This window comes from Arachis ipaensis, chromosome B04 (assembly GCF_000816755.2).
Source record: "Arachis ipaensis cultivar K30076 chromosome B04, Araip1.1, whole genome shotgun sequence".
Taxonomy (NCBI): Eukaryota; Viridiplantae; Streptophyta; class Magnoliopsida; order Fabales; family Fabaceae; genus Arachis; species Arachis ipaensis.
In genome coordinates, this window is record NC_029788.2 from 64,804,378 (window position 1) to 64,829,641 (window position 25,264).

The window sequence follows — 25,264 nt, forward strand, 5'->3', positions numbered from 1 at the left end:
AAGACAAGTGTAAATGAAATTGAAAGCAATGGAAACAAAGAAATTAAAGTTCAAAAGCTCTCCGAAAACTATTATGAAAATTCAAAAGGAAAGCTCTCCGAAGAACTTGAATTCTATCTTATTTATACACTTTCTTCAAATGATCTTCAAGCCTTGAGTTGGGCCTTTGCTCTTGGTGGAATTGGGTTGAAAGAGGCCTTGGTTGATTGCTCTTGAAGTTTGAAGAAGAACCAAAGTGAACCAATTGAACCGGTTTTGAGGTTAGCAAAAGTTGGACCAAAAGTTTGAGCCAAAGTTAGGCTCCAACTTTTCATAGCAGCCAGCACAATTTGCTGGTATGAACGTTGGTGCCAACGTTAGGGGTCTAACTTTGACCCTAACGTTGGCAATGCCTTGTGTGCTAGTGGCGCCAACGTTAGCCACCAAGTTAGGGGGCTAACGTTGGCGCAAACTTTTGCTCCTTCCCCATTGTAATTCATGTGCCAACGTTGGATGGCCTGGGAGGAATTCATGTGCCAACGTTAGCCTCAAAGTTAGGGGGCTAACGTTGGCGCAAACTTTTGGTGCCCAGGGGAGAAATTCATGTGCCAACGTTAGCCTCAAAGTTAGGGGGCTAACGTTGGCGCAAACTTTTGGAGCCCAGGGAGGAAATTTCAAGTTCCAACGTTAGCCTCCAAGTTAGGGGGCTAACGTTGGGGCTAACTTTTCAACCAAAAGTTTGTACAAAAGTTTGATGCTAACTTTAGGTCCAACTTTTTGCTTCCTGGTTCAATTTCACTTATTCCATTGTCCTCTCTTCACTCTTAGCCATTCCTTCTTGCTTCAACCTTTCTCCAAGCTTTCTTCACCTATCATTAATCAACCAAACACATCAAAGCTATGCTCAAAATCATGAGATATTCATTCTTTCATAATATGCAACAAATATAGCATAAAACCTCATGAAATGGCATGAATTTATACATGGTTGATTCAATCAAGGGAAACATGAAAATCTACTCAATTAGCTTGCTTATGGTTCAAGAAAGTGCATAATTCTAATGAAAACAAAAGAAAAAGACTAGTGAAACTAGGCTAAGATGACTTGTCATCACTAGGGCAACATAGTTAGTTCTTGAGTTGCGACTAGGGTTAGGTATTATATGAAAAGTTAAACTGTTTCAGTATAGACTTAATGAACCTATACTTGGGACAGGCTAACTATTCTTACCGAAATTTACGTAAGCTTTACATACATACGTTAAACAGAAAAATCAGAACAGAATAAAGAAACACAGAGAATAGAGTAAAGTAAAGAGATAAAGAGAAAAAGAGTACTATAGATACAGAGGAAAGAGTAATTAGAGAAAAGCAAAGAGTTATAGAGAACAGAGTAACCAGAGCAGAGTAAAGGGATATAGAGAAAAGAGAAACCAGAACAGAGCAAAAAGATAAAAGAGATGAGTAATACAATAAAGAGATATTGTTTGCTTATTCGTTGCTTAATTCAACCCAAGAGATAATGTTTATTATCTGTTGCTTAAAGCAAACCAAGAGCTTCTGTAGGAAAACTAGGATACCTACAGCAATTTTCCGTTCCCAAGAGCTTCTGTAGGGAGATAATGTTTATTATCTGTTGCTTAAAGCAACCCAAGAGCTTCTGGAGGGAAACTAGGATACCTACCAGCAATTTTCGCTCCCAAGAGTATATTTCCTGCGAGTAGAAAATAGAGGCTGTCTCAATAGAGCTGCTAATAATTATATGCGCATTTATTTGAACGGAAAATCGTATCCGGGAAATCGGGATTACTCGTGACCGGATAAATGTTGGGATTGCGGGCAACTAACCGACACATGAGCTCATGGCCTGTACTAGGACTAGACATGCATCATTCTTGTCTGCGCATTATTCTCTGTTGCATTCCTACTTGTGTGTGATCTATTTCTTTATGTTGTTTGCTTGAGTGCTATGTCTGTGCTTTATCTTCTTGTATTCTTCTGCTTGTGTTCTGTTCTTTGTCCTTCTATCTATTTTTAACTTCTATTTACTACTTTACTGTATTCTATTATCCATCTGCTAATCAAAAATGAATAAATGAATGTAACTAACAACCCCGACCCTACTAAGAACTCCCCAGTTCTTACCCCTTCTCTCCCTTCCTCCCCCTCAGATGGAGACGGACGTGATCTTCTATGAGTTCAAGGACCCTTACGTCTACGAGTATCCGGTACATCACAGTTACTTCATTATGGGTTTGGAGCCTCTTATTAGACGATATGCGTTACCTAATCAAGCTTTTCAACATCCTCTATCTAGCCCGCAGTTTGACCCCGATGCTCCTTACGACTTTCCCTTATCCTGGTTACATCCTGACGTACCTGGACATCATTTTCCTGATGATCCCGAACTCCCTATACCAGCTCAACCTTTGAATGAGGCGGTACCTGAGCCTATCATTCCTGATGAGCCTGAGTTAGCTGGTGACTACGTACCTGTGATACCACCAGAGTGGGATTTTCCCCCTGAGCTGATCCCCGACTTTCCACAGCCTGATGAGCCGGCACTACCGGACGGTGGGATAGCTCCTATATACGCGAACAGACCCGTGCTCGCGAATGGTTTTATACATAGTGACAGCAGTGCTTCTAGTAGATCTGAGGATATAGTTGTAGCTGCGGACGATGAGGAGGAGGAGGATCCAGAGATAGAGATAGAGCAGGATGAGGAGATGGACGAGCCTCATGGCGAGTCTCCGAACGGCCATGTGTAGATATAGTTTGACTGCGGAAGGGGCATTCTTTTGATGACACTCTAGTCTGACATTATCTATTAGTTAGTCTTTCACTTGTGTTAGTACACCCGAGAGCTAGGAGCTATATAGTGGTTAGGCTAGCCTGGGCCCCAGTTTAGCGACTTTCTGTATGGACCAAGCCCTTGGAGTGTCGTGTATATATTAGCTACATAGGATGACGAGGATGTAAACTGACTTAATCTTGTGTAAACGCTACATATTTTGCTATAGTGTACATGATGTATATTATCAGCTGTGCTTCTATGTTTATTTATGCTTTCTTTCTATTTCTCTCAACGTATGCCTGTTTATTTTACCTTGTTATCCTCAATGATATATATAAAAAAAAAGTTACTCGTAAAGCTGGCATCGCTCTAACAAGGAACAGGCTCATATATTAAATAATAGTTAATAATTAGGAGGGATAAGTTAGTAACACTTAGCTTCTTGTATGACCATGGCATACTGGGAGTTGGGTCGTTACAATTTGGTATCAGAGCAGTTCATTCCCAATAGAGCCTGGGGAGTGGACTGACTATGCTTCATTGTATACTCTGCTTGTGTGTCTCATGCTGTTAGGGTATCTTCAAGATACATTTGGCATGAATGTCTATGAATGCTCATTTTGGAAATATTCTTGCTTTACTTGAGATAAAGACTGATCACCTTAATATTGATTGTTTGGTGCGGATAGGACCTTAATGATTGCGAATAGGCATAGTTTAATCGAGCTCTGAACGATGAATCGATGCGAGGCACAGCTATCCTCATAGCTGTTATGATCTCCATGGCTATGGCTATGTTAGATTTGGATGCTGTAAGGAACGAACGCTTGTTTTACTTGTGAGGAATCTGGACACACAGCTAGGATCTACCCAAGAAAGTTTGTTCGGAATCCAGTACGAACCCAACAACAAGGTCGAGTGTTTGCCATGACTGCTGATGATGCTATGCAATCAGACGCCCTGATCCAAGGTCAGTGTTACGTCAAGAATCGATTTCTAACTATATTGTATGATTCGGATGCATCGCATTCCTTTATTTCTTTAACTATTGCTCGTGAGTTGGGACTAGATTTCTCTGAGTTGAACTTTGATCTAATTGTCTATACACCTGCATCCCAAAATGCTTTGACTAGTTTAGTGTGCCTGCAAGTACCATTCACTATTAGGAACAGAACTTTTATACATGATCTAATTTGTTTGCCTCTATGTGGTTTAGAAGTTATTCTAGGATTAGATTGGTTGTCCAAGTATCATGTTTTCCTTGATTGCTATGAAAGAACTGCTGTTATTCCGTCTGATAGTTTAGATATTAAACCATTTCTGTCTCATACTTTATATCTGAATTTTGTAAGAGTTACTTTAGACGGGAGTGATTGTGAGGGGTACGTTCTGTTAGCGGCTAGCTCGAATGACAGTGAACTAAGCTTAAAACAAATCCAAGTGGTGAAGGAATTTCCTAATATTTTCCCGGACGACATACCTGGGTTTCCTCCTCAGTGAGTGATAGAATTCAGCACTGAACTAGTACTTGGAACCGGACCGATTTCCATAGCACCATACCGGATGTCACCACTGGAACTTGCAGAGTTGAAGAAGCAGTTGGGTGAGCTACTTGGAAAGAAATTTATTCGTCCCAGTGCATCACCTTGGGGAGCTCCGGCGTTGCTAGTAAAGAAGAAGGATGGTGGAATGAGACTTTGTGTAGATTACCGACAGCTAAATAAAGTCACCATCAAGAACAAGTATCCACTTCCACGAATAGATGATTTGATGGATCAGTTAAAAGGTGCAACTGTGTTTTCGAAGATTGATTTGCAATCAGGCTATCACCAGATTCGAGTGAAAGAGTCAGATATACCTAAGACTGCATTTAGAACTCGATATGGTCACTATGAGTATACGGTTATGTCATTTGGACTAACTAATGCTCCTGCAATTTTCATGGACTACATGAATCGTATTTTCCGTCCGTACCTTGATCAGTTCGTAGTAATTTTTATAGATGATATTCTCATCTATTCGAAGACAGAAAGAGAGCATGAAGAGCATCTAAGAACTGTATTGCAGATACTAAGGACTCGGAAGTTATATGCTAAACTATCAAAGTGCGAGTTCTGGACAGAGAGGGTAGCATTTTTGGGACATGTTATATCACAGGGAGGAATTGCAGTGGACCCTTCAAAAATTAAAGCAGTAGTGCAATGGGAACCACGTACGACCGTTACAGAAGTTTGGAGTTTCCTCGGACTTGCTGGCTATTACCGGAGGTTCATCAAAGGATTTTTACAGATAGCCTTACCTTTGACTTACCTTACACGAAAGGAAGTTCCATTTATCTGGACAGCTGAGTGTGATAGAAGCTTCAAGATGCTTAAGGAAAAGCTAACAACTACACCAGTACTAGTACTACCCGACCCGCAGAAACCTTTTGAAGTATACTATGACGCCTCTCATAAAGGACTCGGATGTGTGCTGATGCAAGACAAAAATGTGGTGGCTTATGCTTCCCGTCAGCTGAGACCTCATGAACGAAATTATCCGACGCATGACTTGGAATTGGCTATGACTGAGACGTCAAGTGGAGTGCGTTTGGCGCAGTTGCATATAACACCAGATTTTAAGATTAGGATTCAGCAAGCACAAGCACAGGACTCATAAATGATGACGATGCTGAGACAGATGAAAGTAAAGGAACCAGAAGCCATAAAACTATATCGTAGCAGTCTCTGGAGATACAAGAACAGAATTTGTGTGCCTAGTTCTGGAGATCTGCGGCAAAGGATTCTTGCAGAAGCTCATCAAAGTAAATTTTCTATGCATCCTGGAGTAACAAAGATGTATCAGGATTTGAAACAAATGTTCTGGTGGTCGGGCTTAAAGAAAGAGGTAGCTGATTATGTCTCAAAATGTTTAACCTGCCAGAAGGTGAAGGTGGAACACCAGAAACCATTAGGAACCTTGTAACCCTTAGAAATACCACAATGAAAATGGGAGCAGATCACTATAGATTTTGTCACGGGATTGCCAAGGACCTCAACAGGACACGATGCCATTTGGGTAATTGTGGACAGCTTGACAAAGTCAGCGCACTTCCTTCCGATTTGAGTTAACTATACATTAGAAAGGCTGGCACGGATATATATTCAAGAAATCGTACGATTGCATAGAATACCTTCGTCAATTGTTTCAGATCGAGATTCGAGGTTTACTTCCAGATTCTGGGGAGCTTTCCAGAAAGCTTTAGGAACAGAATTGCACATGAGTATAGCATACCATCCTCAGACAGACGAACAATCAGAGCGAACAATCCAGACATTGGAAGACATGCTAAGATCTTGTGTGATGGATAACCAGGGCAGTTAGGATAGGTATTTGCCGTTGGTCGAGTTCATCTACAACAATAGTTACCAACAAAGTATCGGGATGGCACCTTATGAAGCTCTCTACGGAAGGAGATGTCAGACACCATTGTGTTGGAATGATGACGGAGAAGCTAGTGTCTTAGGTCCAGACTTAGTGCAAAAAACTACTGAAAAGATATAGGGGATTCGCCAGAAGATCCAGACAGCACAGAGCCATCAAAAGAGCTATGCCGATAATAGACGTAGACCCTTAGAGTTTAGTGAGGGAGACCATGTCTTTCTTAAAGCAACCCCGACTACTGGAGTAGGTAGAGCCCTTAAGACTAAAAAGCTTAACCCTCGATACATAGGACCTTTCCAAATACTTAAAAGGGTCGGTCTAGTAGCTTATCAAGTAGCCCTTCCTCCATATCTATCAAACCTTCATGATGTTTTTCATGTCTCGCAACTTAAGAAATATACTCCCAACGAGAGTCACATTTTACAACCAGAGACAGTACAGTTACGAAACGATTTGACATATCAAGCATCACCAGTTCGGATCGTAGAAAGAAGTGCTAAGCAACTAAGAGGCAAAACTGTTTGCTTAATCAAAGTAGCTTGGGGACAAAGAGAAGAAGAAGAGCACACTTGGGAACTGGAGGATAAGATGAAAGCTGATTACCCGCATCTATTCTCAGGTAACTAAAATTTTGAGGGCAAAATTTTCTTTTAGGAGGGTAGAATGTAACAACCCCGGTTTTCGAGTACGCAAGATCTTTTCTGGAAGTACGGATTTCTCCGGAGGATCAGTAAGGGGAGAACCTTGAATACATCATCAAGTATCTCAAATCTCATTGTCATTATGTTATCTTTAAGCTATAACCTTTTCCGAGGCAAGCTCGATAATGCGGTCACGAAGAACCTAGTTTTTGAACCGTATCAGTTAGGAGTTTTGATTCGGTTTTTCGTAAATAGTCTCAGTTTGACAAACCGGACATGATTTATGAGATAAGAGAGATAATAGGATGATATTATCATTATATTAGTATTAGAAGCTTCTCGAATGATATTATAAGGTTACCTAGTCAGTTTTAGTTAAAAATGGAAAATCGGTTTAACCGGGTTCACAGTTTACTGGTGCAGCTTAGCACCAGCACTCTCTGATGACTTTATCCATGCTAAGGCCTCATTATACATGTTTTATTCTCATAATAAATATGTTACTAGTGTCATTTATCCTAGTAGCTCAGAAAATAATTTTTAGAGATGTTTTTACAAGTGTTCCGATACATATAGTTTTAGTAGTTATACACCTGAGATATTTTAATATTATTTTAATCCACCTCCAAGCCAACCAACCACAACTCACCCTACACCCCTCAAAACCCACAAGGCTGGCTAATTTTCACTTTCTGGCCGAAAATAGGAAGAGAGAAAAAGAGAGAAAAGTTCTTAGTTCCAAATGTTCAAAGCTTGATTTCTGCTGAACTAAAACTCAAATCAAAATTCCAATCCGACCAAAATGATCCTCTATTCTTTCTCTACATGATCATATGACTTATCAAGGCTGGAATCAAGGTGAGTTGGCTGCACCATCTCTCTTTTGATTCGGTTTCAAGGAAGCATGCTTAAACGTGTGTTTTCTTGATGTTCTTCCTTAGGAATCATGCTTAACTTGACTTGAGGGCCAAGAAACATGAACTTCCAGCAAGTATAAGGTTAGAAATCACTTCCTAACATGATGAGTGAGATTTGGTTAGTTGAGGATTTTTGGATTTAAAGTTGTTCTTGATGTGATTTAGGAGGAAAAAGTGCATAAGGACCACCTGAAAGTCTAACTGAATTAGGAGCAGCAAAACCAGGTAGGGTGTCACGAAATTAATCTTGATTATTTGTGTTTGAGTTGTGTGAATGTTGTATGATTTGGCTGTGCTAAAAATTGGTTGCATATATGATTGATTCTTGGTAAAAATTTGGTGAAATTTTGATGAAATTTGATGAAATTCAAGCTTTAAAGTTCATGTTCTTGGGGCAGCTGGAAAAACGAAACCCTAGGCTTAAATTGAGGTTCAATTTGTGTTGAATAAATGTAGAAAATATGGGGTTTTAGTGGATGCTAATTTATTATGAATTTTAGTAAAAATCGGTTGCTGAAAAGACTGAAAAACGGGTAAAAACAGAGAAAGAATTTGAAGAATTTATGAAGAACATGAAGAACACTTTGAGTGTGATGAAGAACAATGAATAACAGGCTTTAGATCCTTAAAAGGGCAAGGAAAGAGAGTGGTAAGAACATATTAGTAAGGCAAAGATAAATAAAATATAAAAGGTTGAAGAAAAGATTAAAAAATCGAAGAAAAAGTCTGTAAAATTTTAATGACAGAAAAACAGACAGAGACTAGCGAACAAACTAGGGCAACATAGTTAGTTCTTGAGTTGTGACTAGGGTTAGGTATTATATGAAAAGTTAAACTATTTCAGTATAGACGTCATGATCCTATACTTAGGACAGGCTAACTATTCATACCGAAATTTACATAAGCTTTACATACATACGTTAAGCAGAAAAATCAGAACAGAATAAAGAAACACAGAGAACAGAGTAAAGTAAAGAGATAAAGAGAAAAAGAGTACTATAGATACAAAGGAAAGAGTAATTAGAGAAAAGCAAAGAGTTATGGAGAACAGAGTAACCAGAGCAGAGTAAAGGGATACAGAGAAAAGAGATACCAGAACAGAGCAAAGAGGTAAAAGAGATGAGTAATACAATAAAGAGATATTGTTTGCTTATTCGTTGCTTAATGCAACCCAAGAGATAATATCTATTATCTGTTGCTTAAAGCAACCCAAGAGCTTCTGTAGGGAAACTAGGATACCTACAACAATTTTTCGCTCCCAAGAGTATATTTCCTGCGAGTAGAAAACAGAGGCTGTCTCAATAGAGCTGCTAATAATTATATGCGCATTTATTTGAACAGAAAATCGTATCCGGGAAATCGGGATTACTCGTGACTGGATAAATGTCGGGATTGTGGGCAGCTAACCGACACATGAGCTCATGGCCTGTACTAGGACTAGACATGCATCATTCTTGTCTGCGCATTATTCTCTGTTACATTCCTACTTGTGTGTGATCTATTTCTTTATGTTTGTTTGCTTGAGTGCTATGTCTGTGCTTTATCTTCTAGTATTGTTTTCTTGTGTTCTGTTCTTTGTCCTTCTATCTATTTTTAACTTCTATTTACTACTTTACTGTATTTTATTATCCATCTGCTAATAAAAAATGAATAAATGAATGTACCTAACAACCCCGACCCTACTAAGAATTCCCCAGTCTTACCCCTTCTCTCCCTTCCTCCCCCTCAGATGGAGACGGGCGTGATCTTCTATGAGTTCAAGGACCCTTACGTCTACGAGGATCCGGTACATCACAGTTACTTCATTATGGGTTTGGAGCCTCGTATTAGACGATATGCGTTACCTAATCAAGCTTTTCAACATCCTCTATCTAGCCCGCATTTTGACCCCGATGCTCCTTACGACTTTCCCTTATCCTGGTTACATTGTGACGCACCTGGACATCCTTTTCCTGATGATCCCGAACTCTCTATACCAGCTCAACCTTTGAATGAGGCGGTACCTGAGCCTATCATTCCTGATGAGCCTGAGTTAGCTGGTGACTACGTACTTGTGATACCACCAGAGTGGGATTTTCCCTTTGAGCCGATCTCCGACATTCCACAGCCTGATGAGCCGGCACTACCGGACAGTGGGATAGCTCCTATATACGCAAACGGACCTGTGCTCGCGAATGGTTTTGTACATAGTGACAGCAGTGCTTCTGGTGGATCTGAGGATAAAGTTGTAGCTGCGGACGATGAGGAGGAGGAGGGTCCTGAGATAGAGATAGAGCAGGATGAGGAGATGGACGAGCCTTACGGCGATTCTCCGAACGGCCACGTGTAGATATAGTTTGACTGCGGAAGGGGCATTCTTTTGATGACACTCTAGTCTGACATTATCTATTAGTAAGTCTCTTACTTGTGTTAGTACACCCGAGAGCTAGGAGCTATATAGTGGTTAGGCTAGCCTGGGCGCCAGTTTAGCGGCTTTTTGTATGGGCTAGCCCTGGGAGTGTCGTGTATATATTAGCTACATAGGATGACGAGGATGTAAACTGACTTGATCTTGTGTAAACGCTACATGTTTTTCTATAGTGTACATGATGTATATTATCAGCTGTGCTTCTATGTTTATTTATGCTTCATTTCTATTTCTCTCAATGTATGCCTGTTTATTTTACTTTGTTATCCGCAATGATATATATTAAAAAAAAAAGTTACTCGTAAAGCTGGCATCGCTCTAACAAGGAACAGGCTCATATATTAAATAATAGTTAATAATTAGGAGGGATAAGTTAGTAACACTTAGCTTCTTGTATGACCATGGCATACTCGGAGTTGGGTCGTTACACAGAGCATTCGAATCTGTGAGATTAGAACCTTCGTGGTAAAGGCTAGAACCAATTGGAAGCATTCCTGAGATCCGGAAAGTCTAAACCTTGTCTGTGGTATTCCGAGTAAGATCTGGGATGGCATGACTGTGACGAGCTTCAAACTCACGAATGTTGGGTGCAGCGACAGTGTGCAAAAGGATAGAGAGATCCTATTCTGACACAAGTGAGAACCGACAGATGATTAACCGTGCGGTAGCTGTGCCTGGTATTTTTCATCTGAGACGAGAGATCCGACAATTGATTAGCCGTACAGAAACCGTACCTGGACCATTTTCACTAAGAGGACGGATGGTAACCATTGACAACTGTGATCCACTAACATACAGCTTGCCATGGAAGGAAGCCATGCGTGTTTGGAGAAGAAAATAGTAGGAAAGCAGATATTCAAACGACAGAGCATCTCTGGAACCTCAACCTGTTCCTCATTACTAAATCACAAGTATCATTCATTTCATGTTATTTACTTTTCATAAACAAAATCATTTTTATCACTAATCTCCTGACTAAGATTTACAAGATAACCATAGTTTGCTTCAAGCCAGAAATCTCCGTGGGATCGACCCTTACTCATGTAAGGTGTTACTTGGACGACCTAGTGCACTTGCTGGTTAGCTATACGGAGTTGCAAAGGTGTGATTGCAATTTTGTGCACCAAGTTTTTGTCACCGTTGCTAGGGATTGTTCGAGTTTGGACAATTGACGGTTCATCTTGTAGCTTAGATTAGGAAAAATTTATCTTTTTTGGTTTAGAGTCACTAAATTTGAGTCTTCTGTTTGAGTTTAGTTTCATGTTTTAAGTTTGGTATCAATTGCATGTTTTTATTTTCCTTCAATTTTTTGAATTGTATGATCTTTTTATTCTTCATATTTCCAGTTTTATGGTCCTTGTTTTTTTCTTGATCTTCAAGTTGTTCTTGTTTATTTTCCTTGTTTGATCTTTAGTTTTTTTTGTTTTATGTCTTTCCTTGTTTTTCTTGTGCATTTTTTAGTTATTAGTGTCCAAAGTATAAAAATTTTTAAGTTTGGTGTCCTTTGTGTTTTTATTTTCTTAAAGATTTCCAAAATTTGTTCTTGGTGTTCATCTTGATCTTCAAAGTTTTCTTGGTGTTCATCTTGACATTCAAAGTTTTTGGTGTCATTTTATTGTTTTTCTCTTTCCTCATTAAATTCAAAAAATATCATTTCCTTTATCTACTCATCATTTTCGAATTCCTTAGGTTGACTTAGTCAAAATTTTCAAAATTTGGTAGTTTCTTGTTAGTCAAGTTAAAATTTCAATTTTAAAAATTTATCTTTTTAAATCTTTTTCAAAACAAATTGTTTTTCATTTTTCTTTTTATATTTTTCGAAAATCTTTTATAAAATTTTTCAAAATCTTTTTCTTTTATTATAATTTTCGAATTACTTGTCCTATTTTATTATTTTGATTGAAAAATTTTAAGTTTGGTGTTTTCTTGTTAAGAAAGTTTCAATCTTTAAAATTTTAAAATCATATCTTTTTCAAATCCTTTCTTTTATTTATTTTCTTACAAGTATCTTTAATTTTAAGACATATCTTTTTCAAAATTTCCTAACCACTTTCTCTCTCTTCATTTTTCGAAAATTCTCACCCACAAATTTTCAAATCTTTTTAATTAATTAATTAATTTAGCTTTCTAATTTCTTTTATTTCTTTTTCTTTTCTTAATTTTTGAAACTTGCATTAATTTTTTTTATTTACTTTATTTTAATTTCTTTAATTTAAAAACAAAAGGAGAATAAAATTTTTATTTATAATCCACATCATCTCCCTTTCTCCATCATGGACCTAAGTGAAAATGAATAGTCCAGAAGGACTCTGGGGTCATATGCTAACCCCATTACTGTTTTATATGGAAGTAGTATCTGTATACCCCCCATCAGAGCCAGCAATTTTGAGCTAAACCCTCAGCTCATTATCATGGTGCAGCAAAATTGCCAGTATTCGGTCTTCCACAGGAAGAGCCTACTAAGTTTCTAGCACAGTTCTTACAAATTGCTGACACAGTACGTGATAAGGAAGCAGATTAGGATGTTTACAGATTATTACTGTTCCCATTTGCTATAAAAGATCAAGCTAAGAGGTGGTTAAATAACCAATCCATAGCAAGAATAAGAACATGGAAACAGTTATCAGACAAATTCCTAAATCAATATTTCCCTCCTAAAAGGATGACACACCTAAGGTTGGACATCCAAGGCTTTAAGCAAGAGGATAATGAATCTCTTTATAATTCTTGGGAGAGGTACAGAGAGATGCTGAGGAAATGCCCCTCTGAAATATTTTCAGAATGGGTGCAGTTAGACATCTTTTACTATGGGCTTACAAAAAAGGCCCAGATGTCTCTAGACCACTCAGCTGGTGGATCCATACATATGAGAAAGACAATTGAAGAGGCTCAAGAGCTCATTGATACAGTTGCCAGAAATCATCACCTGTACTCAAGTGGTGAGACCTCCATGAAAGAAGAGGCTGAGGCAGTATCCACGGAACTTAGTCCTCCAGAACAAATTGCTGAACTCAATCAGCAACTATTTTCTATAACAAAATAGTTAGCAGAATTTAAAGAGATGCTACTAGAAACCAAAGATGCTAACCAGAATATGGAAAAATAATTAAATCAGACAGGACAGTAGTTATCTAAATAGATAATAGAAGAATGCCAAGCTGTTCATTTAAGGAGTAGGAAGACATTGAATGTCTCAACTCAAAGCAGCGGAAAGCCAAGAAAGGAACAACTGACAGAGGATGAGCAAACCACTGCCAAAAATCCGTCTGAGGACAGTAAGAGCCCAGAGAGGAATGATTCTGGCATTCAAACGCCAAAAAAGGTTCAGAAGTTGGCGTTGAACGCCCAGTGGATGGCTAATTCTGGCGTTCAAATGCCAGAAAAAGGTGGCAATTTAGCGTTGAATGCCCAAATAGCACCCAGTTCTGGCTTTCAAACGCCAATGAAGGATCAGACACCTGCAAGTGCTGATAACAACCCCCTTAAGCAAGCATCTCCAACCACTTCTGTAGGAAATAAACCTGCAGCAACTAAGGTTGAAGAATATAAAGCCAAGATGCCTTATCCTCAGAAACTCCGCCAACCGGAACAGGATAAACAATTTGCCCGCTTTGCAAACTATCTCAGGATTCTTGAAATAAAGATTCTGTTTGCAGAGGCACTTGAGCAAATACCCTCTTATGCTAAGTTCATGAAAGATATCTTAAGTCATAAGAAGGATTGGAGGGAGACTAAAAAAGTTTTTTTCACTGAAGAATGCAGTGCAGTCATTTTAAAAAGCTTACCAGAGAAGCTCAAAGATCCCAGAAGCTTTATGATACCATGCACGTTAGAGGGTGCTTGTACCAAGATAGCATTATGTGATCTTGGGGCAAGTATCAACCTAATACCTGCATCCACTATCAGAAAGCTTGGTTTGACTGAAGAAGTCAAACCAACCCGAATATGTCTCCAACTTGCTAATGGCTCCCTTAAAATTCCATCAGGCATAATTGAGGACATGATTATCAATGTTGGGCCATTTGCCTTTCTCACTGACTTTGTAGTGCTGGAAATGGAGGACACATCAAAGGACTGCATGAGCACTGATATTATTGACTCCCTAGTGGAAGAGGTCAATATGACTGAGAGTCTCGAATCAGAGCTAGAGGACATTTTTAAAGATGTTCCGCCTGATCTAGATGAACCAGAAAAAACAGAAGAACCTTTGAAAACTCCTCAGAAAGAGGAGAAGCCTCCTAAACCCGAGCTCAAACCACTACCACCATCCCTGAAATATGCATTTTTGGGAGAAGATGACACTTTTCCGGTAATCATAAGCTCTGCTTTAGAGCCACAGGAAGAGAAAGCACTAATTCAGGTGCTGAGGACACACAAGACAGCTCTTGGGTGGTCCATAAGTGATCTCAAGGGCATTAGTCCAGCCAAATGCATGCACAAGATCCTATTGGAGGATGATGCTAAGCCAGTAGTTCAACCACAGAGGCAGCTGAATCCAGCCATGAAGGAAGTGGTGCAGAAAGAGGTCACTAAGTTACTAGAGGCTGGGATTATTTATCCTATTTCTGATAGCCGCTGGGTGAGCCCTGTCCAAGTTGTCCCCAAGAAGGGAGGTATGACAGTGGTTCATAATGAAAGGAATGAACTAGTTCCCACAAGAACAGTTACAGGGTGGCGTATGTGTATTGACTACAGAAGGCTCAATACAGCCACCAAAAAGGATCATTTTCCTTTACCATTCATAGACCAGATGCTAGAGACTAGCAGGTCATGAATACTACTGCTTTTTGGATGGTTATTCAGGTTACAACTAAATTGCAGTAGATCCTCAAGACCAAGAGAATACAGCATTCACATGTCCATCTGGAGTATTTGCCTACAGAAAGATGCCATTTGGTCTGTGCAATGCACCTGCAACCTTTCAAAGATACATGCTCTCTATCTTCTCTGATATGGTAGAAAAATTTCTAGAAGTCTTCATGGATGACTTCTCAGTATTTGGAGACTCATTCAGCTCCTGTCTTGACCATCTAGCACTTGTTCTGAAAAGGTGCCAAGAGACTAACCTGGTTTTAAACTGGGAGAAATGTCACTTTATGGTGACTGAAGAAATTATCCTTGGGCAAAGAATTTCAAACAAGGGAATAGAGGTGGATCAAGCTAAGGTAGAGGTAATTGAAAAATTACCACCACCTGCCAATGTTAAGGTAATCAGAAACTTTCTGGGGCATGCAGGATTCTATAGGAGGTTTATAAAAGATTTTTCAAAAATTGCAAAACCTCTGAGCAATCTGCTAGCCGCTGATACACCATTTGTCTTTGACACAGAGTGTTTGCAGGCCTTTGAGACTCTGAAAGCTAAGCTGGTCACAGCACCAGTCATTTCTACACCAGGCTAGACATTACCATTCGAACTAATGTGTGATGCCAGTGACCATGCCATTGGTGCAGTATTGGGATAGAGGCATGACAAGCTTCTGCATGTCATTTATTATGCTAGGCGTATTTTAAATGACGCACAGAAGAATTACACAACCATAGAAAAGGAGTTGCTTGCAGTGGTTTATGCCATTGACAAGTTCAGATCTTATTTAGTAGGATCAAAAGTGATTGTGTACACTGACCATGCTACTCTAAAGTATCTCCTCACAAAGCAGGATTCAAAACCCGGACTCATAAGATGGATGTTGCTTCTACAAGAGTTTGATATAGAAATAAGAGACAGAAAAGGGACAGAGAACCAAGTAGCGGATCACCTGTCCCGGATAGAACCAGTAGCAGGAGCATCCCTCCCTCCTACTGAGATCTCTAAAACCTTTCTAGATGAGCAACTCTTTGCCATTCAGGAAGTACCATGGTTTGTAGACATTGCAAACTATAAAGCTGTGAGATTCATACCCAAAGAGTACAGTAAGCAGCAAACAAAAAAATTGGTTTCTGATGCAAAGTATTACTTGTGGGATGAACCATATCTCTTTAAAAGATGTGCAGATGGAATAATCCGTAGATGTGTGCCTAGAGAAGAGGCACAGAAGATCCTATGGCATTGCCATGAATCACAATATGGAGGACATTTCGGAGGTGAACGAACAACCACAAAGGTTCTCCAATGTGGCTTCTACTGGCCTACTCTCTATAGAGACTCCTGAGAGTTTGTACGTAACTGTATGGGGCTTCTACTGGCCTTAGCAAGGGATCTTAGAGATTAAGTTGTTTGATGTATGGGGTATTGACTTCATGGGGCCTTTCCCACCATCATATTCAAACACTTATATTCTGGTGGCAGTAGACTATGTATCTAAATGGGTAGTGGCAATTGCAACACCCACTAATGATACTAAGACAGTGATGAAGTTCCTCCAGAAGCATATCTTCAACAGGTTTGGTGTCCCTAGGGTATTGATCAGTGATGGAGGCACTCATTTCTGCAATAAACAGCTTGACTCTGCTCTGATCCGATATGGAATTAACCACAAAGTGGCAACTCCATATCATCCACAGATAAATGGGCAGGCTGAAGTCTCAAATAGAGAACTAAAACAAATCCTCGAACGGACTGTAAGTACCCGTAGAAGGGATTGGGCAAGAAGTCTGGATGATGCTCTGTGGGCATACAGAACCGCATTTAAGACTCCTATAGGGACCTCTCCATACCAGCTTGTGTATGGAATAGCCTGTCATCTGCCAGTGGAACTGGAACACAAGGCCTACTGGGCAACCAGATTCTTAAACCTTGATGCTAAGGAAGCTTGAGAGAAAAGATTACTCCAGTTGAATGAGCCGGAGGAATTCAGACTCAATGCTTTCGAAAATGCTAAAATTTACAAGGAGAAAGCAAAAAGGTGGCATGACAGAAAGCTGTCATCTAGAGTCTTTGAGCCAGGACAGAAGGTTCTGCTATTTAACTCTAAGCTCAGATTGTTCCCTGGGAAATTGAAATCCCGGTGGAAGGGACCATATGTGATTATAAGTGTGTCACCATATGGATATGTAGAGCTTCAGGATATTGACTCTGACAAAAAGTTCATTGTTAATGGACAGAGAGTCAAGCATTATCTTGAAGGGAATGTTGAGTAAGAATGCTCAAGACTGAGACTAGATTAAAGCTCAGTAATGTCAAGCTATTGACAGTAAAGAAGCTCTTATTGACAGTAATTACTTTTTCATTTCATTTTCTTTTGTTATTTTATGTTTTCTTTAGGTTGATGATCATGTGGAGTCATAAAAATAGCTGCAGAATTAAAGCGGAATCAAAAACAGCATTAAAAATAGCACATCCTGGAGGACAGGCTTACTGGCGTTTAAACGCCAGTAAGGATAGCAGAATGGGCGTTTAACACCCAGTCTAGCAGCATTCTGGGCGTTAAATGCTAAAATTGGCAGATAGACTGGCATTTAACGCCAAAAAAGGGTGTCTGGCTGGCGTTAAACGCCAGAAAGGGGCATCAGCCTAGCGTTTAATGCCAGGAAAGGTAGCAGACTGGCATTTAAATGCCGAAAAGGGCTGCCAGAAAGGTGCAGGGACCAGAACTCCTTGAAACCTCAGGATCTGTGGATCCCACAGGATCCCCACCTAGCCCCACTCATTCAAATTCAAACCATCTCCCTTCCAAACCCAACCCCTATTACAAGAATTCCCTCTCCACTCTACTCCTATATAAGCCCCTCATCACTCCTTCATTTTCACACCTCATAACCACCTAAAACTCCCTTGGCCGAACCATTCACACACCTCCATTTCCTCCATCTCTTCTTCCTCTAATCCTTTCTTTCTTCTTTTGCTCGAGTACGAGCAAACCGTTTAAGTTTGGTGCAGAAAAAAAATCTCTGCTTTTTGTTTTTCCATAAACATTAATGACACCTAAGGCTGGAGAAACCTCTAGGAAGAGAAAAGGGAAGGCAATTGCTTCCAACTCTGAGTCATGGGAGATGGAGAGATTCATCTCAAAAGCCCATCACTAGAAAGAGGATGGAGCAAACAAGAGAGCCCGCTCATGGACCTCAACAAGAGCATGAGGAAATTTCTCATCAAGAAATCCCTGAGATGCCTCAAGGGATACACTTTCCTCCACAAAACTATTGGGAGCAACTCAACACCTCTTTAGGAGATTTGAGTTCCAACATGGAGCAACTAAGAGTGGAATACCAAGAGCACTCCATCATCCTCCATGAAATCAGAGAGGACCAAAAGGCCATGAGAGAGTAGCAACAAAGGTAAGGAAGAGACATAGAGGAGCTCAAGAACTCCATTGGTTCTTCAAGAGGAAGAAAAAGCCATGATCACTAAGGTGGACCCATTCTTTAATCTCCTTGTTTATTTTCTTTTCTCTTTTTGGTTTTTACGCTTTATGTTTTGACTATGTTTGTGACTTCATTACATGATCATTAGTGTTTGGGGTCTATGTCTTAAAGCTATGAATGCTCCATGAATCTTTCACCTTTCTTAAACGAAAAATATTTTTTGAAAAAGAAAAAGAAGTACATGAATTTTGAATTCTAACTTGAAAATAGTTTAATTATCTTAATGCGGTGGCAATACTTTTTGTTTTCTGAATGAATGATTGAACAGTGCATATTTTTGATAATGAAGTTTATGAATGTTAAAATAGTTGGCTCTTGAAAGAATAATGAAAAAAGAGAAATGTTATTGATAATCTGAAAAATCATAAAATTGATTCTTGAAGCAAGAAAAAGCAGTGAAAAACACAAAGTTTGCAGGAAAAAAAAAAGAAAAAGCAAACAGAAAAAGCCAATAACCCTTTAAACTAAAAGGCAAGGGTAAAAAGGATCCAAGGCTTTGAGCATTAATGGATAGGAGGGTCCAAAGGAATAAAATCCTGGCCTAAGCGGTTAAATCAAGATGTCCCTAACCATGTGCTTGTGTCATGAAGGTCCAACTGAAAAGCTTGGGACTGAGTGATTAAAGTCGTGATCCAAAGCAAAAGAGTGTGCTTAAGAACTCTGGGCACCTCTAACTGGGGACTCTAGCAAAGCTGAGTCACAATCTGAATAGGTTCACCCAGTTATGCGTCCGTGGCATTTATGTATCCGGTGGTAATACTGGAAAACAAAATGCTTAGGGTCACGGCCAAGACTCACAAAGTAGCTGTGTTCAAGAATCAACATACTAAACTAGGAGAATCAATAATACTATCTGAATTCTGAGTTCCTATGGATGCCAATCATTCTGAACTTCAAAGGATAAAGTGAGATGCCAAAACTGTTCAGAAGCAAAAAGCTACTAGTCCCGCTCATCTAATTGGAACTAAGCTTCATTGATATTTTGAAATTTATTGTATTTTCTCTTCTTTTTATCCTATTTTTTTTTTAGTTGCTTGGAGACAAGCAACAATTTAAGTTTGGTATTGTGATGAGCGGATAATTTATACGCTTTTTGGCATTGTTTTTAGGTAGTTTTTAATATGTTTTAGTTACTTTTTATTATATTTTTATTAGTTTTTATGCAAAAATCACATTGTTGGACTTTACTATGAGTTTGTGTGTTTTTCTGTAATTTCAGGTATTTTTTGGCTGAAATTGAGGGACCTGAGCAAAAATCTGATTCAGAGGCTGAGAAATCACTGTAGATGTTGTTGGATTCTGACCCTCCTGCACTTGAAGTGGCTTTTCTGGAGCTACAGAAGACCAATTGGAGCGCTCTTAATTGCGTTGGAAAGTAGACATCTTGGGCTTTCTAGCAATGTATAATAGTCCATACATTGTCCGAGATTTGATAGCCCAAACTGGCATTTAAATGCCAACCAGAGACCCTTTTCTGGTGTAAAACGCCAGAACTGGCACTAGAACTGGAGTTAAATGCCCAAACTGGCATCCAAGCTAGCGTTTAACTCCAGAAAAGGCCTATGCATGTGTAAAGCTCAATGCTTAGTACAAGCACACACCAAGTGGGCTCCGGAAGTGGATTTCTGCACTCTCTGCACTTAGTTTCTCATTTTCTGTAAACCTAAGTTACTAGTTTAGTATAAAAACTACTTTTAGAGATTCATTTTGGTAACGTATGACATCTTTCATCGTATAAACTTGCACTTATTCCCTTGAATAGCATGCTTTTGAACTTTCCTCCCAATTTATGCTTGATTATGAAAATATGCTCTTTTGTGCCTAATTTAATATATTTTATTCCATTTTCCTTCCATTCGATGCCTTGATGTTATTTGTGAGTGATTTCTGGTGTGTAAGGTATAAATGGTTTGGAGAAAATGGAAGAAGAGCATGCAAAGTGGAGGAAGCATGAAGAATCAAAGGAGATGAGCTCAGTGATGTGTGCATACGCATAGGCCTGCGTGCGTACACACAGCCGCCAAATCAGAGCACGTGGATCACTTCGAGCGTGTCGCATGGTCATTCAGAGTATCGCCTAGTGTGCGTGCGCATAGCTACTTGTGCGTACACACAGGAAGAGATTTTCGGAAAGTGTGCGGACGCACAAGTCTATGCGTACGCAAAGGTGTCCGCACTTGCCTTCATTAAAATAGCATGTGACTCGCGATTTTGGTAGATTGGAGGCCCGTTTCTGAAGCCATTTATCTCATATTGAAGGGGAAATAAAGACCATAATATAGAATATCATTAGGATAACTTAGGAGTAGGAATAGGAAGCTTTAGTATAGTTTTTCTCTAAGTTTTTCATCATCTCTATTAGGGTTTATATTAGGGTTTTACATTCAAGTGCCATTTCCATTTTTGATCTTGGATTTTGCTAGCTTCCATTGTAAGGATCTCTTTGTTATTACTCTTTATAGTTACATTGTTCTTACTCTTTCTTATAATTCAAGTTATAGTTCAATTTTACTTCACTTTTGCAATTTCAAATTCTTGTTGATGAATTTGATGTTTGATGTTTGTTTCATGCTTTCTTGTGTTATTCTTGTTGATTGAGATCATTTGTTGCTTTTAGTTTCAAGCTTTTTCTCATTTTTCCCATGTTTAATGTTTTTGCCCACCAAGTGTTTGACAAAATGTCAACCATGGTTTTAGGCTAAATTTTCGGCTCTTGGCTTGGGAAAAGTGAGCAATTGGATTCCTAGAGTTGGAATGTCCAACATTTAGTGTCAATTCTTGGATTGTTAATTTTTCTTGTTCCCACTAACGCTAATTTGTTGCTAAGGCAATTAGCAAGCAATTTAGGATTTGTGGGTTAAGAACACATATGCTCATTTAACTTACTCTCCGATGTGAGGGTTGATCAAGTGAGACTAATCCATTATAATTGTCATAGTTATGGTTCCAACAAGGAATGGACCCTTAGCTCACTCCAAGCCAAGACCCTTTTTACGCTTTCAATCTTTTATACACACCTATGTTAATCTCTTTTATACTTTACTTGTTTATAGTGCATAGTTGGTTCTTTCATTTCTTCATTAGTTCAATCATTACAATTTTGTATATTCTTTTATTGCTTTATATGTTCATTTCTTCATTGAAAACCCCTTGATTACTACAACCGGAATTGTACACTCATTGATCTCAAGTGTCATTGGGAGACGACCTGGGAATTAAACACTCCGAGTTATTGTGTTTTGATTGTGACTATATTTTGAATTTACATTTGATTGATGATCAATTGTTGGGTTTGGACTATACTTGCAACGTCAATCCTATTTTAGTGCGAAAATCCAAACCTATGCTTTTGGTCATTGTCAATGGGCTCCCAAAGTTGATTCTCTTTGTGTGATCTAGGATCCCACACTTTGTTTTGACACCCATCTTCTAATTGATCATCATTGTTCCATCTGGGTGGTTTACAAGCCGAATTCTCAATGAAACCCCCAAACAACTTCCTAGACCCATGAAATTTGGTTCTACACCAACCATTGCTATTCAACCTTGAGCATGCAACCATCATGAACCTAGAGTGATGTTTCCAACCACTAATCATCTCCCTTTTACTCTTAAAGCCACAAAGAGTTCTAAGTTAACCATCCGTCTCAAGCAATCCATATTCAAGTGGGATAATAAAGCTTAGAGATAAGAGATTTACCCACTTGAATGAAAGGATGGATGGTGGTTTAGGGAGGAAAACCTCCCTACACTTAGGCAATGCGATGTTCACTCTCTTGTGCTCTTTCTTGACTACCTCTACCTCCTTGCAAGCATCTTCAAATTCAACCTATTCGTCTTGGTAGCTTCCTTCCAATTCAATCTCTTCATCATTGCTCACCAAGGGTATGGGAGGTGAGGTATCTTCTTCTTTGATCTCCATGTCAAGTCCAATGGGAGAGGATTCAATTGTAGATAGGAATTCATTAATGATTGAATCCATCTCTTGATCAACCTCTTCAAAATCTTCAACCATGATATGCCTTGGAGGTTGTGTGTCCTCCTTAACATCGCTTTATAGCCCAATGGAAGAAGGTTCAACAAGATCATCAAGGGGATTGATCAATGTGGACAAAAAATCACTAATGATGTAATGAGTGAATAATTTATACCCTTTTTGCCATTGTTTTTACATAGTTTTTAGTATGATTTAATTACTTTTCATTATATTTTTATTAGTTTTTATTCAAAAATTACATTTCTGGACTTTACTATGAGTTTGTGTGTTTTTCTGTGATTTCAGGTATTTTCTGGCTGAAATTGAGGGACCTGAGCAAAAATCTGATTCAGAGGCTGAAAAAGGACTGCAAATGTTGTTGGATTCTGACCCGGCTGCATTCGAAATGTATTTTCTGGAGCTATAGAAGCCCAATTGGTGCGCTCTTTTCAATTGCGTTGGAAAGTAGACATCCAGGGCTTTCCAGTAATATATAATAGTCCATACTTTGCCCGAGATTTGATGGCCCAAACTGGCGTCCAAAGCTAGCCTAAAACATCTTGGCGTAAAATGCCCAAACTGGCACCAGAATTGGAGTTAAACGCCCAAACTGGCACCAAAGCTGGCGTTTAACTCCAGGAACAGCCTATGCACAAAAAAGCTTCAATGCTCAGCCCAAGCACACACCAAGTGGGCCCCAGAACTGGATTTCTGCACTATCTGTACTTAGTTACTTATTTTCTATAACCCTAGGTTACTAGTTTAGTATAAAAACTACTTTTAGAGATTTATTTTATGTCTTTTCTTCTTTGATCGAGCTTAGGCTATCATAGACCATGGAGGCTGGCCTCACGGCCATGCTTAGACCTTTTTTATTTATGTATTTTCTACGGTGGAGTTTCTACACCCCATAGACTAAGGTGTGGAGCTCTGCTGTTCTTCATGAATTAATGCAAGTACTACTATTTTTCTATTCAATTCACGCCTACTTCTTCTCCAAGATATACTCTCGTACTTAATTTAGTTAAGTCAGAATGAAGGGGTGACCCGTGACAATCACCCAATCTTCGTTACTCGCTTAGCCAAGATCGCGTGCCTGACAACCACAAAGCAGTCTACATGATTTTCAACGTAGCCATTGGACGACAGCCGTAGTATATTCTCTTGGATATCTAATACACGGACCGAGTCTGTGAGATTAGTATCTTCGTGGTATAGGCTAGAATTATTGGTAGCCATTCCTAGGATCCGAAAAGTCTAAACCTTGTCTGTGGTATTCCGAGTAGGATCTGGGAAGAGATGACTATGAAGAGCTTTAAACCTGTGAATGTTGGGCGCAAGTGACAGTGTGCAAAAGGATCAATGGATTCTATTCCGACGCTAGCGGGAACCGACAGATGATTAGCCATGCAGTAGCTTTACCTGGTATTTTTCATCCGAGACGAGAAATCTGACAGTTGATTAGCCGTGCAGAAACCGTAGAGGACCATTTTCACTGAAAGGATCTTACAGCTTGCCATGGAAGGAAGTAACGCATGGTTGGAAGGAGGCAATAGGAAAATAGAGGTTCAGAAGCAACAAAGCATCTCCATACGCTTATCTGAAATTCCCACCAGTGAATTACATAAGTAACTTTATCTTATTTTATGTTTTATGTATATTTTAATTATCAACACCTCATAACCATTTGAATCCGCCCGACTGAGATTTACAAGGATGACCATAGCTTACTTCAAGCCGACAATCTCCGTGGGATCGACCCTTATTCATGTAAGGTTTATTACTTGGTCGACCCAGTGCACTTGCTGGTTAGTTGCACCGGAGTTATGAAAAGTGTGAATCACAATTCCGTGCACCAAGTTTTTGGCGCCGTTGCCGGGGATTATTCTAGTTTGGACAACTGACGGTTCATCTTGTTGCTTAGATTAGGTAATTTTATTTTATGTTTAAGCTTTTTATTTTTATTTTTTTATTTTAAAAAAATACAAAAAAAATATATAGTTTTCGAAAAATTCAAAAAAAATTGTGTATTCTTCAGAATTTTTAAGAACAAATTCTAGAGCTTCATAAGAAGCCTGGCTGGCTGTTTAGCCATGTCTAATTTTTTGGACCAAAGGTTTCACTGGCTGGCCATTTGACCACGTCTAATTCTTTTGGACCGGAGCTTTAGACTAACATTGCATGATTCCTGGAATTCTTAATAAAAATTTTGTATCTTTTTATTTTCTTTTTCCAACATAATTTTCGAAAAATCCAAAAAAAAAATTTATAAAATCATAAAAACCAAAAATATTTTGTGTTTCTTGTTTGAGTCTAGTGTCAAATTTTAAGTTTGGTGTCAATTGCATGCCTTTAATTTTCTAAAATTTTCGAAAAATTCATGCATGTGTTCTTCATTGATCTTCAAATTGTTCTTAATGATTTTCTTTGTTTGATCTTTACATTTTCTTGTTTTGTGTCTTTTCTTGTTTTTCATATGTATTCTTGAATTATTAGTGTCTATAGAATAAAAATTTTTAAATTTGGTGTCTTGCATGTTTTTCTTTTCTTAAAAATTTTCAAAACTACGTTCTTGGTGTTCATCATGATCTTCAAAGTGTTATTGGTATTCATCTTGACATTCAAAGCGTTCTTGCATGTATTTGTTGTTTTGATCTTAAATTTTTATGTTTTCTGTTATTTTGGTGTTTTTCTCTCTCCTCATTAAAAATTCAAAAATAAAAAATAATATCTTTCCCTTATTCTTCTCATAAATTTTGAAATTTTGAATTGATTTAGTCAAAAAATTTTAAAATTTAGTTGTTTCTTATTAGTCAAGTCAAA